Below are 20045 nucleotides of genomic sequence, written 5' to 3' on the forward strand. Positions count from 1 at the left end.
TTGGAAGCAACCTAAATCCCCATCAGTAGATCATGGACAAAACCAAAGGGGAAGCACTTAGGGAGGGAGGGAGGGAGGTGGCAAGGGAAAGTGGTGGGGGGTAGGCAGAGACAAATGTATTTGAAATAAATAAACAAACAAACAAACAAACTATGGTACATTTCCACAATGGAATAGTACGCAGTTGAAAGAGAAAAAGAACTACAACACTTCGCAACAGTATGGATGGAACTGGAGAGCGTTATGCTAAGAGAAATAAGCCAGGGGGTCAAAGACAAATACCACATGATCTCACGTAAGTGGAACCTAACCAACAATACAAAGATGCAAGGAAAATAAGACCAGAAACACTCAAAGGAAAAGAAACGAACAGAGACAAGAGGGAAGGAGGGAGGGGAGAGCGGGGGAACAGGAAGGGAAGGGGAAAGTCAAGGAACATATAGGAAAGACTCATGGACAGAACCAAAGGGGAAGGATTGAAGGAGGGAGAGGGGAGAGGGCGCAAGGGAAAGTGGTGGGGAGAAGGCAGACACAAATGTATTTGAAAAAATAAATAAATTTTAAAAAAAGAGAATGATAAAAGAATGAATCTTGGAACATCAAGAGGAAGAAAGAATATGTAAGCACAAGTTTTGGTAAATGCAACAGATTTTTCTTCTCTTGAATTCACAAAATTATATTTGATGCTGAAGCAAAAATTATAACACAGTCTTTGTGGTTCTAACTATGTGTAATGGAAATATATAAGGTGATTATATTACAAATAGAAAAAGTAAAACAAGATTGAAAAGGATCCTGATCAGTAGCTCAGCCAGTTGGAAGCAACTGATAATGTTTCTCTTTCACATCAATGTCTGTCTGTCTGTCGGTCTGTCTCTCTCTCTCCCCCTTGCTCTCTCTCTAAAATTCATAAACATATCCTTGGATAAAGTTTTTAAAGGCAAAGAAAACAGGTAAACGTGAAAGAGACATTTCACCAAAAAAGGTATTCAGATGGCAAAATAAAGTGTTCTGTATCATTAGCTATTAGGGAAATAAAAATGAAAATCACAAAGAAATATCACCTCAAACCTATAAGAATGGCTAAAACAAGAAATATTGACAACATCAAATGCTAGAGAGGATACAGAAAATCTGGGTCGCTGCTATTTTGATGGTGGAAAAGCATTTGACTGTTTTTTTAAATGAAACTAACATGTAACTTTTGTAACAACTGCAATCCGGCAATTGCACTTCTGGATATTTATCCCATAAAAATGAATACTTATATTCCCATTGAAACCTGAATATATATGTCTATAGCACGTTTATTTGTAACAAGCAAAAACAAGAAATATCCAGATGACCTTCAATGGTGAACAGTTAAAGTAACAGTGTTTTATCCATATCATGAAATATTACCCAACAATAAAAAACATCAAACTATTAATATACACAATAACTTGGAAAAATCTCCAGAGAACCATGCTGAGTGATAAAAGCAAATTCCGAAAAGGTGCATACTGTATGGTTCCATTGGGTTGCAGTTGTTATGAAAGTTACATGTTGGTTTTATAGGAAACTGCTGAATTTTATCATTCTTGAAATGACAAAATTATGAAAATAGAAAACAGATTAGTGGTAGCTCAGAGTTATGGAAGAGCAGAGGGAAGTGGGCATGGTTATAAGTGTCCATCAGTAGATGACAGGATAAAAAAGCTGTGGTACATTCACACAATGGAATACTATATAGCCATAAAAAAGAAAGAAATCTTACCTTTTGTGACAGCATGGATGGACCTGGAGGTTTTTATTCTAAGTGAAATAAATCAATTAAAGAAAGTCAAATACCATATGATCTCACTTGTATGTAGAAACTAATGACAAAGTAAACTCACAAACAAAAGAGAACCAGAGGCATGGAATAGACTGACAGCTGTCAGATCAGAGGGAGAAGCAGGAACTGGATAAAAGAAGGTGAAACAATTAGCCAGAGAACCCATGCACAAAAACAACAGTGTGCTGATGACCAGAGGGAAGAGGGCGCAGCAAGAGGTGGGTGCAGGTGGACAAAGGTGGGGGAGGGGAAATAGGGAACATCTGTAATAATGTCAACAATAAAAATAAAGTTTAAAAAAGAAAAACAAATTAATGGTACTAGAAGTGAGGGAGGGGTCAAGGGAAGTGGATATCACTATAAGAGGATAGCATGAAGAGTCCTATGATGATATAAATGCTATCTATCTTGGCTGTATCAATGTCAATGTCCTGGTTGTTACATGGTACAACCATTTTGCAAGATGTTACCATGGGAGGGGACTGACTAAAAGGTACATTAGATCTCTCTGTATTATTTCTTAAAACTACATGTGAATCTATAATTATCTCAATCTTTTTAAAGTTTAATTTAAAAATGTTGAGCGAGGAAAAAAGAGCCATATTCATGGCATTGAAAAAGTGTGAACAGTTTCTGGGGAAAGTGAAGATTGAATTGACTAGAAAGTCCTAGTCGAATTTTCAGGACTCTTTGAGACTGGTGATCATGAATTTATAATAGCAATTTGCTGTACTGTGTAGCTTTTATCACCTGTGTTCCACTGCTAAGCATAAAAATAGAGAAAACGGTTGAATTTATTTAGGATACAGGTGTCACCAAACCTGTACAACAACAAGAAATGAAGGACAATTTTTCTCAACTCCATCCCTGTCCTTTCCATCCTCCCTACTGCTGCCTTGACTTAGAATGGTGTTCTGACTCTCTGAGCTATGAAGAGCATGGCCTCACCCTTATTCTTATTGTCACCCTTTCCCCCATCCTACCACTTCATCCACTGCTAAAGAGAGCCTTAGGAAAAAGTAAGTTGACCCAAGTTTGCCCCTGGTAGTTCTTTGTTACCTTCGGAGCATTTCATCAGGATTGCAAACTGCTTTGGCCCTTCAGAGTTTACCCACCACTTCCTCTTCCAGACCCTGCCCACACACCAGTTCTCAGCCACACAGTACTCCCCAAGTTCTTCCCTCAGCTACAGAGCTACCCCTTCACAAGCTTTGTTATTAATACAGCTTGCTCTTCAAATTCTTGGGCCCAGGAGAAACAAAGTATTCCACAGGTATGTCCCCCTAGTCTTTTATACATAAGGTCCGTTGTATTAGGGTTCTCCAGAGAAACAGAACCAACACAGTGTGTGTGTATGGTGTGTGTGTGTGTGCATGCGTGTGCACGCAGTGAGGGAAAGAGAGAGAAAGAAGGATGGAGAGAGCAAGATGGCAAGTCTGAAATCTGCAGGGCAAACTGGCAGGCTGGAAATCCAGGGCAGTTTGAATCTGAAGCCAGAACAGAGGCAGCATTCTCTCTTCCCTTGGGACCTTGATCAGCCTACTCACAATATGAAGGGTCATCTGCTTTTTAATTAAAGTCTATTAAATTGACTGTTAATCTCTTATAAAACATATCTTCACGAGTTATCTAGTCTGGTGTTTAACCAAGTATCTGGGTGCCATACCTTAGCCAAGTTGACACTTAAAATTAACCATCATATCCATGATAGCTAGAGTGACCACATAAAGTATCCTTCTAATTGAAGCTAGTAATAATTTTGCTGAAACAGCAGGCATAAACTGGGACTGTCTCTAGCAGACCAGCATGTAAGGACACTTTCATGATACTTTGATATCCCCATGGGGTGCCATGTGCTTCGATATCTCTATATGAGTTTCTATGCATCTCTGCCTCCTCAGAAGAAGCTGGTGACAAGCATGCTGTTGATAAATGTTAACCACCTCCCTTAGCCCATCCTGGGTTCCATTTATCTCACCATGTAGTCCATTCAGGTACTCCCCATCTGTCTGATATCTTCAAGACTCATTCAACAAAGGATAGCTTTTGTTAAAACCTGCTAAGACACATGCATTTCTCATGCCTCCAAAGAAACAATACTCAGTAACAAGGAGAAAAGAAATTATTATCCCAACCTAAGCACACAGAGGTCATGACCCCAGGTTCAAGGATAGCTACCATTGGGCTGGTGGCTACTATGTGCAAACCCTTGCTCTGCCTGGTTTTATTATTACACTGAGCCCCTCTGACCCTTAACTTGGGGACCCTGTGTCCTGCCTTGGTCTTGCTGCTAGGTCTGCTCACTGTTTAGAATGTTTTCAGGTCCTCTTACCCCATCTTTCAGGTTTTTGCAAGGGGTCTCTTCACAGGTAAGAATATCTGACTCCTTACCCTGCAGAGTCCATGTATAGTCCTGAAGCAACTGGACACAATCAGTATCTTGACTGCTACTTTTATTTTGACCAGATTGCCTCTCCTGAAAACAGGAGTCCTCAGTCATGCCCATGTACCAGATTGAAAAGCACAACTAGAAATTCAAATCTTTGAGATAAATGCTGACTCTTAACAATCATTTACTATGAGTGCAGAGAACTGTCACCAAGCCCCACGGTTAGGTTCCTGCTAACTGCTGGCATGTACCTCTCTCATATCACTCATTCTAGTCTCCCATGTCACTCTGCTATGCCTATTAGTCAAAGAGGTGCCTAAGACTAGCTCTTGCCTCCCAACTTCCTAAGCTTGCTCCCCTGTGACTAAGTACCTGGAGCACCTGCATTTTTATGTGGTTGCACTGTGTGCTCAGTTTCAGCACCAGTCTTTGGACTTTGCCACAGTACACTGCCTGCTCTCAATTACTGGACAACTTCTCATACTTCAAATCTGGAACCTGTCTTCCCATTTTTTTGTTGCTGCAAGGAGGATATTTAGCGCAGTGGTTAAGTACAACACTTTGGGGGTCAGATAGACCTGTGTAGCTATGTAATCTTGTACAAAACCTCCTAGCCTCCATGATTTTATCCCACAGTATTTCTCTGAGGTTTAAATGGTGAGGTATATGCAAAGAGTTTCTCACAGTGCCTAGAATTGAGTCATCCTAGTATAGACAACCTATAAGACTTGATATCTGGCCTTAGTGTTATACCACACATCCTTCTCTCTGGATGGCAGTATGCTGGTAAATGTTTTATAACTAATTCTTTGAATAAAACAAAGCTCTGATTTATAGTGTTTCCTGATTTCTGTGGTGTAAATACTCTCACTATAGCCAATTTCATGTTACTAAACACAGAGTTGTGAAAAGATATACACAATAGGCTCTTCTGAGCTGGTAAGGGCAGTCTCCAACACACCAGATACTGGAGTTGCCCTGGTCCTGTGGATCTGCCCTACCCTAGCTCTTTTATGAGGAATTCCTTTATAAGCCATGACTAAGAAGCTATTGCTGTATGATCTGTCAAAGAGCTGCTTCCTTCACTCTACTGGCAGTGACCCTGTATCAAGTACATAGTCTCATCTCCCCAACAACATACTACAAACAATTCTTATCTGAAAGAAACTTGGCCTCTTCCATTGTGGCTACAGGACACTTCATGGTTTTGATAGTAAGGTCTTCCCCTCTAGGAGCTCTCAGAGTTCTCCACATCACCTCTGTTTATCTCACAGTTGCTATGAACACTTGGCTGCAACTTGTACTTTCTCTAAGTAAGAGGTCCCAGGATGTCCATTCTTGCTTATTAAGACAAATATTTCCAAGAATAACAATTCAAAACTGAACAAAATAAAAGAACCATCTGTCTGAAGTTATTAGGAAGCACCTGAAATAGACAGAAGCCAAGAGCCACAATCCCATGGAGAAGTGCATGAACCTTCCTCTTTGCTGTTCAGCAAGGGGCTGAGAAGCCAGTCTGAAAACTGAGTAGAGCCGAGGGAAACATGCAAAGTTAAGCAAAGCTTTCCACATCTCATAGGACTGGGGAAATGAAAGTTGGAGAATGGGCCAATCTAGGCAGCCATGTTCTTGGGAACCAAGATCTGGGCTGAGGCAGGGCATAGTGAGAACCACATTCTGTGCCAGTTTTTCTGTTGAAGGATTTGTTTATTTTTAAGCTATGTAGAATAATAGAGAAAGAAATTGAGGTAAAGGGGAATGAAAAACATGAGTGGAGTCTGGCTATATCACTGTGTGATAGAGAAACAAAAAATAAAGACAAGAATAAGCCATGAGGAGAGAGTTAGTAAACATTCCAGTCTTCTGTTGTGATATCTGGGGAACTATGCCTAAGAGTAGAATAAAATAGAAGCACACAAGATCTTATAAAAAATCAAATGCCAGCTAAGGTCAGTTCAGTTCCTGAATGATTGGGGTTATATGTCTTATTCTAGTTGTCTGCTATATGATAGAGTGAATTATCTCTGGGAAAAGTGAATATCTTTTTGAGTCTCCATAATTTGTTATATACAATGTCCAACTTTCAATAAAAAATTGCCAGGCATAAAAAAATAATAATAACATCTGGTTTCTTTTCTGGCACATAAGAAGCTTGGAAGTTACCACTCCATCTTAACAAGTAAAATTCTGAACAAACTGAAAATTCAACTCTTAGATCCATCAAAATGAGGTTGTTGCAGGGCAATTTGGGATTCAGCCACCTGCCACCATATACAACCAAAAAACAGAGATTGGTGAAGAAGAAAAAAAGGTTTTTATTAACAAGGTGCCCAATTTGGGGGAGCTGAGATCTCCCCTACTCCAAGTCATTCACTTCTGCAAAACACAGAAAGCCCTTTGTTCCCCAAAAGACTGAAATCCAAATCTATGCCCAGAGGTCCCCTTCCATGCTTATCTGTCCATTTTGAAGCCCAAGGGCACTACACAGATGAGTGTCCATCTCTCCATCTCCAGGCTCTCTCTGTCTCTCTCCAGTGCATGCACTTGTGAGGCCAGCATCTCCATTGCCCCGCAGCAGCTTTCTCCCTCTCCCAGGGCTACTGCACACTGTCAGATCACTGCAGCCAGTTGTGCTAGGAGCTCCCTCTGTGGGGCCCTAGTGCCCAAGGCTGCTCATGCCCCTAGGGCTGAAGAACTTTCCTGGACTGGGCGTCCATGTATTACTCTAAAGGTAAGAGGACAGAAGCAGTCAGGACTTGTGTTCTGCGACACAAGGTTGCAGTGTCCTGCCAGCCTGCTGATGGCAAGGTGTGCATCCCATGCAAGCCTGCCCCAGACCATGCAAATAGAGCAACACAAGATCCATGAGTGGGGCCTGGCATCTTGTATTTCCTGCGAAAGCTCTGTGCCCCATCTTGACTAGGGGTGAGGGGAGAGGAAGAGAGAATGAGTTTATGCACACCCACTGTTCTAAGTCTTTCCCCCAAATCCCACGTGCTGTCGAAGCATCCAAATCCCTATCAATTCCAGGAAAACATCCACCATGAACATCAGCCCATACAGTGTCTTTGCCCCTCCTCTTGTTGTCATGATTTGGAAGGGGTTAGGAGTTTCCCAGACACATGCAGGGGCACAAGAGTCTCGGCCAGGAGCAAAGCATCCAACCCCCACAGCCCATGCAAGCTTTGTGCAGAGTCATGGGTTGTGTTAGTTGTTTCCTGTTGCCTGAGGATATGGAAACACTAGGTGGCTGCCCTGTTCAGTTGCCAATGTAATGCAGCACTAGCTTGTTTGCTGTTGCCTTGGGCAACCTCCCTTCTCTGGAGGCCCCTCCTTTCTCAGGGAGGGCACAGTTTTGTTCCACTTCGGGGTTTCTCCCCTCCTCCTCCTCCCTTCTGCAGGCGAGGCAGCCTCTCATGCCAGACTGGGGTTCTCCCAGGTTGCGGTCTTCCCAGCTCTCCAGCAATCTGGCCAGATCCCCCGTTACAAGGTCACAGGGAAAACTACTATACAAAAACGATAGAGACAAATCAGCAGACACAGAGAATCACAACTTACCAAAGTAGAAATCCATAAAGCAGAAAACTCTGTGGGAAACAACATAGGGTAAGAAAACTTGACCTGTAATTAATAAATTGCTGGAGGCTCAGTGTGGACAGAATTAGCAACCCCGGGGCTTCTGTGAAAGGGGTCCTCTTGTAAAAGGGTCAGGGGGTGGCCCTGTACCACTGCTGGACAGAGGGGTGCGGGGAACGCAGGAATGGCATGAGAGGCTGCACCTCACCACTAGCAAGGCAGGCAGGGTTGGGAAGTGTGGAAGACTGCACGTGAACGGTTGCCCTGACAACCAGGCAGTGCATCACAGTGGAGGGAAATACCCTCCTATGTGTTTCTGCCGTGCAGATGATTTTGCAAACCGGACTATATAAAGCAGAGAGCATGGAACCATCACTCTCTTCCGCTGGCGGGACTAGAGTTCTTGGGCTGGCAGGCCCTGGTGATCACTGGTCTAAGAATGTTCCTGGCACCCCTCGCAGAGTGCTGTGCGGGCCTGCCTAGCCAGGAGTACAGCAGGCACTGCGCTAGTAGGGCATAAGAGGACAACTAGGGCAACAAGCCCCAGGCCCCTCACCCACAGCTGTCTGGGGGATGAGGGGAGGAGAGGGGACGGTCCTGCCCAGGCAGAGACACAGACACACCAGAAGGCAGCAGGAGGAAAAGGGCAGCGTTCTGAGTGGGATGCCCGGAGACACAGGCTCCGAAAGATGTGTGAAGTCAGACAGTGACTGGAAACCAGCTAATCAACCTGTGCTTTTTAGAGGACGGTACTTTTGGGAGGGAGAAGAGATTCCTGGCTCAGCCTTGAACTGAGAGCTAGAGTGTGGCAGGGTGATTTTCTTGGGGTGTGTTAGAGGAAATGGGCTTTGAAGCAGAAACTTTCCGTTATTTCAAACTACATAGCTTTTGAATAAAAAATTTCTATCGCTTTCCACCGAACCCTGCCCCCAGAGTTTTTGTTTGTTGGCAGCAAGTGGTAGGACCCCACTGGTGGTCTGGTCACACCCTCACAATTTTATTATTTTATCTCCATGAGTCCTACCAAGTTCTTACAATGAATAGCAAAGAAAAACCTTTTCATGCTTCCAGCAAGGCAAAAGAAAAAGTAATCATTTTGAAATGCACCAGAGCATTCTGTTCTTTTAAACAAGGCTTGAAGTCTAGAGAGGCTATCTTACCAAGCTTAACCTATTGGGGTTTTATCTGAAAATAACCAACATGCAAGAAGGGAAATACACAATTCCAGCCCCCTCTAACTATCCTGTTGTAAGTTATCTCACGGTTTTGATGACAATAGCTGCTCCTCTAGGGCTACCAGAATTTTGTACATCACCTCTGCTTCTCTAATCTAAGAGGGGAAGGGTAAAAAACACATTAAGTTCACAGACTAGGGACATAGGTTCACTAAAAAAACTGAAACCTAATCATAGGACTATAGAATAGTGCCCTTATCCTCACTCCTTACCACCACATTACTAAAGGCCTATTTACTAGTTTCTTTTACCAAGTACATCATGTCTAGATTTTAGCAAAAAAATTACAAGTTATGCTAAAAGGCAAAAAAAAATGAAGAGATAGAGCAAGCATCAGAACCAGACTCAGATATGGCAAGGATATTGGAATTATCAGTTCAAGAAATTAAAACAACTATGATTAATACACTGAGGCTCTAACAGAGAAGTAGACAATATGTGAGAACAGATGGGTAATGTAAGCAGAGAGGGAATTTTTTTTAGGAAGAATTGAAAAGACAGATTAAAAAGCATTGTAACAGAATGTTGATACTGCAGGAGGCTGTGCATGCACACGGATAAAGGGTATATGAGAACACTGTACTTTCCACTCGATTTTGCTGGGAGCCTAAACTTACTCTAAAATTAACCTCTAGTAAAAATAATATTATTGTACTCAAAACAAATATATGTAAAATGTGGGAAAAATGTAAAAGGTAAAAAGGCAAATTAAAAACATAACCAACTGAAAAAGCACAGATTATAAAATCAGACCCATAAGTGATTTAGAATTTGGACAAAGAAAGAAAAGAAAGATATGATAAGTCCATAACAAAAAATAGCTAGACTGAAAAAGTTAAAAAAGAAAAGTAATGTAAAATACAACAAAGAGCTTAAGGGACTTATGTATTGTTCTTTTAAAAATATTTAAATGCACATAGAAGCACAGAAGGGAGAGAAAAAGAGAGTGGTTGAAATTTTACCAAAACTGACAAGTGACAATAATCCATAGACTTGAGAAATTCTAAAATACCAAGCACGAGAAATTCAAAGAAAACCACACCTAAGCACATCATAGTAAAACTGCCAAATAAACAAAAACAAAGAGAAATCTTAAAAGCAGTCAGAAGAAAAAATACTTTCAAAAACAACCCAATAGTATTGAGAAGTAACTTCAGCACAAATTGTGGAAGCCAGAAAGCAAAAGAATATTTTTAAGGCATTGAAAGAAAACAAATGCTGACCTAGAATCTTATAACCTGTGAAATTATACTTTGAAAGGAAAATAAAATAAAGATGTATTTCTATCCATCTTCCTTCCCAAAAAGGGGGATATTAGTCACCAACAAATCCACGGTTAAAGAAATTCTTTAGATAGTCATTGAAGCAGAGGAAAAATAACCTTATAAAGAAACAGAGAAAAAGAAGAAGAAATGAAGAGACACAGAAAAGATAAATATATTGGTAAACCCAAATGATTCTTGACTGTATAACCATGATAATGACTTGTTGGAAAATATATGTAGAATTAAAATAAAAGGTTGGAAGTAAAATAATAAATAGATTGAGTGTTTTAAGGTCCTGAAGTTGTCATAGACCTGGAAAAATATGTATTTATATCTTTCAGGTAATTTTTTAAGAACTTTGATAATATAAGAATGTATAACCAAAAAACTAACAGAATATTGAATAAGAAAGTATTATTTTAACTACAAAGAAGGGAAAAAATAAGATAACATAGAAGAAGGACAAATAGAAAAAATATAATTATAGCTCTAACCCAAATACATTAGCAATTACATCAATGTGAATGAACTAATTACTTCAATTAAAAATTTTAAAAGACTATAATAAATTTGACACACACACTTACACAGAACTTTCATCTGCTTACAAATGCCACACCTTAAATATAATAACATGAAAAAGTTGAAAAGAATGAAATGGAAAGATGTCAATTTCCCCAAATTTATGTATAAGATTAAATGCAATTTAATCAAAATCTCAGGAGGACTTTTGTGAAAAATAGGATGGTGATTTCAAAAATTGTAAGTGTCAAAGAGTAGCTCACATTACCAGGTATCAAGACTGATTAAAAATCTACAGTAACTAAGGCAGTATGGTATTAGTGCAAAATGGTCACAGGGGCCAATAGAACAGAATATGAAAACAAGCCAACGCAAGCAAGATTACCTGATTTATGATAAATCTGACACTACAATGCAATGACAAAGGGAATTTTTTCTATGAGTGGTGCTTGAATAATCAAATATCTGTATTTGTATTTTAATCTCTATCTTACATCCTACTCAAAAATCAATTCCAGGAAGACTGTATAATATATGTAAATGTGAAAGGCAAAACAATAACAAAATATCTAGAAGGAAACTTAGGAGACTATAGTCTGGCTTGGGTTAAGTAAAGCTTTGAGAAACAGAACAGGACATGTTGAGCATTGAGGATAAGAAAAAGACAACATATAAACCTCCATTTAAATTAAGAATTTCTGTTCATCCAAAGCTATGAGAGAGAGAGAGAGAGGGCAAGTCATGAAAGAAGAGAGGTAGTTCACAAAAGCAGATATTCAGACAGTCATATATAAAAGGCTCAATCTTGTTAGTCATCAGGAAAATCGAAATTAAAGCCATGATTAGCTATACTGCATTCCCACTAGACTGGCTGAAATTAAAATACCTGACAGCACTAGCATTAGTGAGAATGTGGAACAATTGCAACTTCCAAGCATTGCAGGTGAAGTGCATAAATCAGTACCGCTGTTTCTGAAAACATTTTAGTAGTACCTACATAAAGTAGAATAGGTGTATCCCTATGGCCCAGCACTCCAACACAAAGGCATAATAAATTCACAAAAAAATGTTTGTAGGGACACTGTAATTATGCAAAATGAAAACAAACCAAAAGTCTACCAATGATAGAATGCATAAATTGTGACATTTATATAATTAAATCCTTGATAGCAATGAAAATGAACTTCACACAGAAACATAGATAAATCTCTAAAGCCACTGTTGAATGAAAGAAGGCTGAACCAGCCCTGGCCAGGGTTTCAGTTGGTTGGAGCATCATCCTGTGTACCAAGGGGTTGCAGGCTCAATTACCGGTCAGGGCACATACCCAGGTTGTGGGTTCAATCTCCAGTTGAGATGCATAAAGAAGGCAACAGATTGGTATCTCTCTCTCTCTCCCTCTCTTTTTCTCTCTCAAAAATAAGTGAACATGTCCTTGGGTAAGGATTTAAAAAAAAAAGATGACTCAAAATAAGGATAACTGAGTCCATCTATATATATTTCAAAAGTATATGAAATTATCCAGTGGTTATAGATTAGTCATGGTTAACTTTGGGGTTCTGGAGATATCAATTGGGAAGGTGATAATGTTCTATTTCTGTTTTGGTTGGTTGCGACACAAGAGCAATCAGCTTCTTTACATGAATCAAGCTATGTACACTTATGATTTGTGTACCTTTCTGAGTGTATTTTATAATTAAAAAAAAATTTTTTAAATTGTAGCTTTATAGTTGGGCCCTTTGTCACCATATTTCTAACACTAATGATGGTCTTCATTGATTGAGCATTTGCTATGTGTTACCCACTGATGCAGGGACAAGGTGCTTTATTCCAATTTTCTTATTTTATCCTTTGTGATGGCATTGCTACTCTCATTGTATTGATTTCATAGATGTGGGAGCTGATGCCCAGAGAGGTTAAGTGACTTATAGTGATATAGCTAGAAAATAATAGAACCTGACTTCAAAAGCACAAATTTCTGATTCCAACACGTTGCCTCCTATGTAGTTCACCACCTTGCTATGCTTTGGAGATCCTTCAAAAGACTAGCCTCCAACAACTAAATTAGAGTTTTGCTGGATACAGTTGCTCCACAACTGTGTTTTCTCCACAAATGCCATATACTCCACTCTGTCTGCCTTAATCCACAGTTTGAAAAATCCTTGATGGCTATGTCCCAAATCTGGGGAGGTGATCCTCTGCTTGAAGGTGTCTCATTGCTGCATCTTCTAAACATGTAGGGCAATCCAGGGTGTAAAGAGAACGGGTTTTATTAAGACAATAGTCTGGTTGGACCACCTTGAGCAAACAACTTAATTTTTGTGAGACTCATTTCCCTCATTTGCCAAAAATTTTTCTTAATGTTCCAAGATAAGAAAAGATAATTCTCCTAGGACATGAAGAACATATAATCCATGAAAATCCTTTTATTTCTCCTGTGGACCTGCTATATTAAATATCTTTGTTTCCCTTCCTCCTTGTACCCTCATATGCATTCTTCATTTTTCTCCACCTTGCTTTCTGCCCCAGGAAGCTGGTCAATGTGAATATTCTCATTGGGCTCCCTGCCCTTTGCTGCTGGGACAGGCTGAGGGTGAGAGGGGGGCCAGTGAAGACAGAGTAAGTGTTCCCACAGCATTCTGTTCCTGGAGTCATCATCAGTTGGCTCATTCATGGAGGTGGACTGAGGCAGCCCTTTTCAGTCACCCGTCTCCCAGGTAGGAGGCAAGCCCCTCCTACTGCAGTGAGTGTGTGCTGCTGCTGCCATCCACAGGCTTTTCCACTATCCTTGTGGACTCTTCCTGACAACTTTCTGAGTAGTCCCTCTCCTCAAGTTCTTGTTTCATTGTGTCCTCTCTTTCTTACTGGGCAGGATCCTTACTGATCTAGCAGTCAGCTCTGTCATTTTCTACTGAATGCAAGAAAGCACCTTCATCCACCTGAGATAACTTAGCTTGTCCAGACAACAGGTTGATGACTGAAGATGATTCAGCCACTGTGAACCTCAGACTTAACATAGTGGCAGAAGCTAAAAACAGGCACAGAATAAGAGTAAAATTACCTCAGCACACACACTCTTTGTTGCTCAAAATTATTTGCTTACTTTTCCTATTAAACACGAGGAACTTGAGTCTTACTTCAAGAAGCAAAGGGTTCTCACCCCAGGAAGCCATTGAAAGTCCAGAGATTTATGGCATATATGACCATGACCTTCACCCCTCAAACTATATTCCTGCAGACTCGTTGGTGCCTCTGGAGTCGGGGTACTCCCTCCCCAGACCCTGATTCTTTTTGTCTGTTTTTCATTATTAGCACACCTGGAAGTCAGGCACTGAGGGCACTGATTGAACAGCTCACAATCAAATCATGCCTCTCCAGGTAAGCCAGGCTGCTTTTCCTGTGCGTTTGGGAACAATCAGAATCATTACCTGAGTGGATGTCAGGAACAGAAGCGAGGGCTGCCAGAACTGTCAGCTCCCAGAGGGACAGGGATGAGGCACATAGCAAGCAATCCAGTGCTGAGTAAAAATGTAAATGCTGCTTTCTCTGCCCTGGCTGGTACTCTGCCTCCTGCCCAAGTGTAGCATATGGGAATATTGCAGATGAGATGGTAGGCTGAGCTCAGAGGGAGAACAGTTGCCACTAAGAAGTGGGATGCTGTATGTATGAAGATCACCCCAAGAGCTGCCATTAATAAGGGTGTATTTGTGCAGGCATCTTACCTGCATTATCATTGATCCTCACAGCAGTTCAGGACTCAGAACCCATTCTACAGGTGAGGAGATGGAGAGGAGGTTCAGAGATGATATTGATGCGATTAAAGATACATATCTGGTGAGCAAAAAAGACCAGATTTTAAGCCAGATCTGTCTGGTCCCTAGTTTTTATCTATTCTATTAGCAGTAGGACATGCATGTAGCTCCACCTTATTACAGGAAACAAAAAAGTAATTTGGTCTCCAAGAAGCAAAGACAAGCATGCTTTTGCTTTGTCAGAACTAACCCTGGTCTTTAGGATCTGTGTAGTTCCCACAAAGACTCAGATGTCAAAAGAGGAAAGCTTATGAACTGGGAAAACTTCATCATAGCCATCATGAATCACAGATAGCTCCACAGATTCAGTCTCTGCATCTCAAATCCAAGACCACACAGCTGGAAAATCCAGAACCAAAATGAAAACCCAGGTCTCACTGATTTTATTAAAACTGAGCATTTGCCTAGTTTGAGGTTGAAGGGACTTCAGTCCCTTCTTCCTGAGCCTGCCATAGCATGATCCCAGGATTTGGAGAACAAGGAAAGTACTATTAGTGTCAGGCTTTGCATTGACACTTGCAATGTAAGTACCAATACTGGTTCACGAGCAGAAGCAGCACAGCTCTGCACTCCAGTTTCCTGGACTTCACATCCCTACTCCATGGCATAAGCATGACATTCAACTTCTCTGAGCTTCATTTTCCTCATTAGCTACCATGTATGGTAATAAAAGGAACAAAGGAGATATAGGGAAAGTTTTGGCACATAGTAAACACTCAATACCTTCCAGCTTTCATTACGATTTTAACTATGGAGTTCTCATAAAAGTCCATGAGATAGGTATTACCATTAATATATGAAAGGACCTCTGAGACTCAAAAAAGTAAAAAACAATGTGTTAAGATGTCATGACCAGAAGTAGGATTTCAGCCCAGACTCAGCCAGTTTCAGTATCTGTTCCCTCGCCTTTCTGCACCACCTTCTCGTCTGTGCATCAGGTTTAATGCATCTTTCTGCATCACCCACTGTCCCTGCATCTAGCAGTTCCCCATGTGCCCTGCCAGTGGGACTTCTCTGCCTCTGGATTAAAGCCCCAGAGGCCCTACTTGCAATACATTTTCCACATTCTCTCCTCTCATCACTGTTCTGCAATTATTCTCTCCTCAGATGAGTACTGAAATGAAATCATCCTAAACACAGGCACTGGGAGAGTGGAATACAGGGGCTTGCCCAACTCCTAACTTTTGCAGGCAATGACTTAGAGCTTTCATAAGAGAATTTTAAAAACATATTGGAAAATATGGACTCTTTTTTAACGGAAAAGTGTGCATACCCACAGTACTCAGCAACATGGCAAACAATTTTAGAAGTTTCTCAGGGACCTCTGAGATGTAGCCAGGGATTTCAGGGAAGAGATTTCTACTCTGGGGGAGAATCCTAAAGCTCTTTAGAGCATTAGTCAGCCCTGGAACTTCCCTTCACCTGGTGCACAGTTTGCTCTCTGCAGGAGGGCCTCCTGGAGGAAGATATCCCTTCAGAGAAGCAGCCTGTTTTCTTATGCTGACTCCCTGCCTGGCTAAGGGCAGCTTAAGGGAAGCAGGCACCTGGCCCAGACTCTGGTTAGGTATGACCCTGTTAACCAAGATCCGCCACGCTTCTTCAGGGGTGCACAAGCTAACCAACGCTCCCTAAGGCCACCAGAGAGGAGGCAGCAGATGTGGAGGCTGAGGGATCTGGTGGGGAGGGTGCCACTGCATCTTGGGACACAGCAGGCCGGTGTGGCCCAACCCTGAGGGACAGCAGATGTGTTCAAACTGAGGGAGAGCCAGCTGTGCAGACAGGAACATATGCCAGGAAGTCAGATGAGAAAGTGTGAGTCCCAGCACTGTCACTTACCAGCTTTGGGACCATGCCTTTTTGTTTCATTTTCCCTTTCTATGAATTTTGGATAATAATTTCTACCTTGCAGGGCTGATCTCAGAATGAGAGGGCATTTGTATATAAAGAGAATAGTACAGTCCCTGGAACACTACACCTGATCAATAAATGGTTACTGATGTGGATATTATGATAATGTGTGTTCTTAGTCACATACAATTAGCATGCCTTTGGGGAATGCCTGAGACTTCTTTGTATATTTCAGGGATTCTGATTGAAAATCAGTAGGATTTCAGAGCAAGGGTTGTTGGACAGTTTGCTGTGCACACCCAGATGCTTGGCCAGAAAAAGGCCACTTAGCAACTGTGTCCCTTTGTAGCAGCTGATTACAGAACTGTACTCAGTTGATTGTTGTATTAAGACTGCAGTAGGCAGGGAAGCCCTGCAATGGCCTCTCTCCTTCCCTGGACTTTGTTTTCTAGATCTGATGAACAGAACTTTATCTGCTTGCATCACACAAGTGTTGCCGTGTGTGTTAAATTCTGCATGTGTGTGCCTGAAAGGATGAGTGCGTGCAGGGACTTTAGTGTCTGTATATATGTGTATATGCATGCATGTGCCTGTGTATGACTTATTTTGTGTGTTGATAAGTGTGTTGGCAAATATTTCATTTTCCTCTGATCTTGGATACCTGGTTGCCCCTGGTAACTGTGCTTGAATCTGCCAGGGACCAAGCACTTCCTGAGACACATGTGGTCACACATCCCCTCTTTCAACCCGGCCACTGGCCATTGCAAATTTTTCCAGCAAGTTTCTCTTGCTGTGGAAAGAACCTCTCCCCTCTCTGTAGCTCAGCACCCAATATATCAAGTTCAGAGGTGAGTGAATGAAAGCTGGAAGCAGGATCTGATATCATTGATAATTGTCCCTCCCTCCTTTGTAGGAGGTGACTATTAGCTCACCCGGTTTATATGAAATCTGTGCACTTCTTTCGTAAGTATCCTAACTGCATACCAGGGAGATGGGAAAAAATTAAAAAATTAAAATTATTGGGATAGGAAATTGTTACCTAACTGGAGTTGCCTGGTATGAAGGGTGAGTATAATAAGAATCAAGCACAATTTCATTTATTAAAAGCAACTGCTGGCATGAAATAAAATAATGATTTAGTTACAGCAAATATTACAATAGGAACAGAAATTCTATCTCTTTTATTGTGTCCAAAGCAAGGAAAGGTCAGTTCAGACTTTTTGGAGCTTTTATCAAATCTTGTGTTGTCAAAGCTAGGAGCACAAAACAAGGCTTTTGTTAAGATATAGATATTAATCTGTGAGCATGTACCTTGGGAGAGAAAGATGAGTTTCTCAGGAATCTTTACTCAATATTAAGGCAGAGGCCCATGAGTAAGGAAACTCTTAAGTCTTAGAAGCATAAATTCACACAGAGATCTAAGCTCTCCATGGGACCTTGCCCATATCTGTGACTATTAAATGAGAGGGCATAGGCCAGTGAGTGTTTTTTGTTTCTCCTTAGATGTGTCTTTGGTCTTTCAGTGCTTGAAAAGATACAACTAGGTATGGAATTTGTGTAACATTTGGCAAAATTTGGAAGGATTTGAAATTTAGGAACAGGGATGCTTTTCCTTTAGAAAACATAGCCCTGCCCAGGCTCGTGTGACTCAGTTGGTTGGGCATCATTCCACAAAGCAAAAGGTCACTGGTTTGATTCTCTGTCAGGGTACATACCTGGGTTGCAGGTTCCGTGCTCGGTTGGGGCACATTTGGGAGGCAATCAATCAACATTTTGCTCTCACGTTGATGTTTTGCCCTCTTTCTTTCTCCCTCCCTTCCCCTTTCTTTAAAAGGAAATAAATAAAATCTTTAATAATAATAATAAAAGAAAACATAACCATTTGTTTCCAGGTTCATCTGTCTGTTCAGATAATCTCAAAACGTCTGCTGAGTTTCCACAACCCCGGTCTTTAGAGTTTGTCCCCAGTGTTGGAGAAGTCTCTCATTGGTACAGGGACACAGTAATAAGGGCCAGACACTCTACTTTCACTTCCTGGAAGTTGAGATCTTGATCATGAAAACTGCACTCCTCAGGTTAGTCCTACTTGACTCAAGGATGACAGTGGAGTTGTTTCTTGTATGAAGGCTGAGAAGTCAGAGGGGAAACTTGTGATGCAAAAGGTAGAGATAGGAGCATGTGAATTGAGGGGTCCAGGGCTCAGGCTATAGAGATGACTGGGAGTATGGAAGTTCATTATGCAATGGTGCCTAAGACCCTCTGAGAGCCAAATGCTAAGGAGCCTAGTTGTGCATCCTTAAATAAAGATAGCCACTCCTTTAAGGCTGAGACCTAAGCACAGAGATGAGAGTCTGAGTGCAGAGATGAGAGAAGAAACAGAATCAGCTAACACTTAAAAGGAGTTCATTCCACAAGGCCATTGGAACACTTCTCTGTGTAGTACAGCCACATTCTATCCTAGGAGCTTTCCAAGAACTTGCATGTTCAAGGAAACTCTTAGGTTAACTGAAAATTAGAATTGCTTCTCAGTATGTTCTTCACATTGCCCCCTGGTCAACATGGGGGACTCTGCATATAAAGGGTGAGGAGGGCATGTCTCCACCTCAGAGCATATCTTAGACCCACTTGATCAGCAAAGTTTCACTCATGACTGCCCACGCCAATGGGGCAGAATCCAGCTCCTGGCCACAGCATGCAGAAACAAGCAGATAGCATTTCTTCACCCCACAGAAGAGGGTAGGGAGCAAAGCCAAGTTTTATTATTAAACAACTTTAATCCAAATGCTGATTATTATTTGCAGTGTCTGAAGGCACAAAATATACCTAAACTGTATGGAATAGTCTAAACAGTTATAAATCCAAAGAGCAAAGCATGAAAAAAATGATACATTCTGAGCTGAGACAGAAATCTGAGTTGGGAGAATTTTTTTCTAGAGAACTTCTTTGAATATTAATCATTTTCTCTCATGCCAAGGTTAGGACATTTTTTAAAGTAACATAAATATGGTGAAAAATCATACCATGAGAGATGTTCTCTCTCTCTCTTGCTCTCTCTCTCTCTCTCTCTCTCACACACACACACACACACACATACACCCCTTGTGCGCCATCTCTCTCCTCTCGCTGACGCCCATGCTAAGCAAAGCTGTCTGAGAAAACATCCATGATATTCCCCAAAGACAGGTCATCTTGGGGGGAAAACAGACTTGGGTTCAAGATAAGGCAGTGAGATCAGAATTTGATTTAAAAAATAGAAAGATACATGTGACAAATGACCATCCATGGCAGAGCCCCCAAAGTGCTGCTGGAAAGAAAATGGAGCCTGATCTTCTTCAGGGTAATAACTGCTCACCTGGGCATGGCCATGAGCATGCACCCAGCTTCCAGCTCTACTCATTCTGATTGGAGAAACATCAGTCAGTGCATCTCCTGGTAGCACTGGTATCAGGCCATTCTTAGCATCCAGAGATAAATAACATAATTATAAACACTCTCCTCCCCAGGGTGCTTTCAGCTGACTATGTGGTACAGCCATTCCTTACTGCTCAATCATGTTGTTCGGGACTTAAGGAAAGAAATCAA

The sequence above is a fragment of the Pteronotus mesoamericanus genome, unplaced genomic scaffold (assembly GCF_021234165.1).
Source record: "Pteronotus mesoamericanus isolate MK-2021 breed Mesoamerican mustached bat unplaced genomic scaffold, CSHL_Meso_final contig_59, whole genome shotgun sequence".
NCBI classification, from domain to species: Eukaryota; Metazoa; Chordata; class Mammalia; order Chiroptera; family Mormoopidae; genus Pteronotus; species Pteronotus mesoamericanus.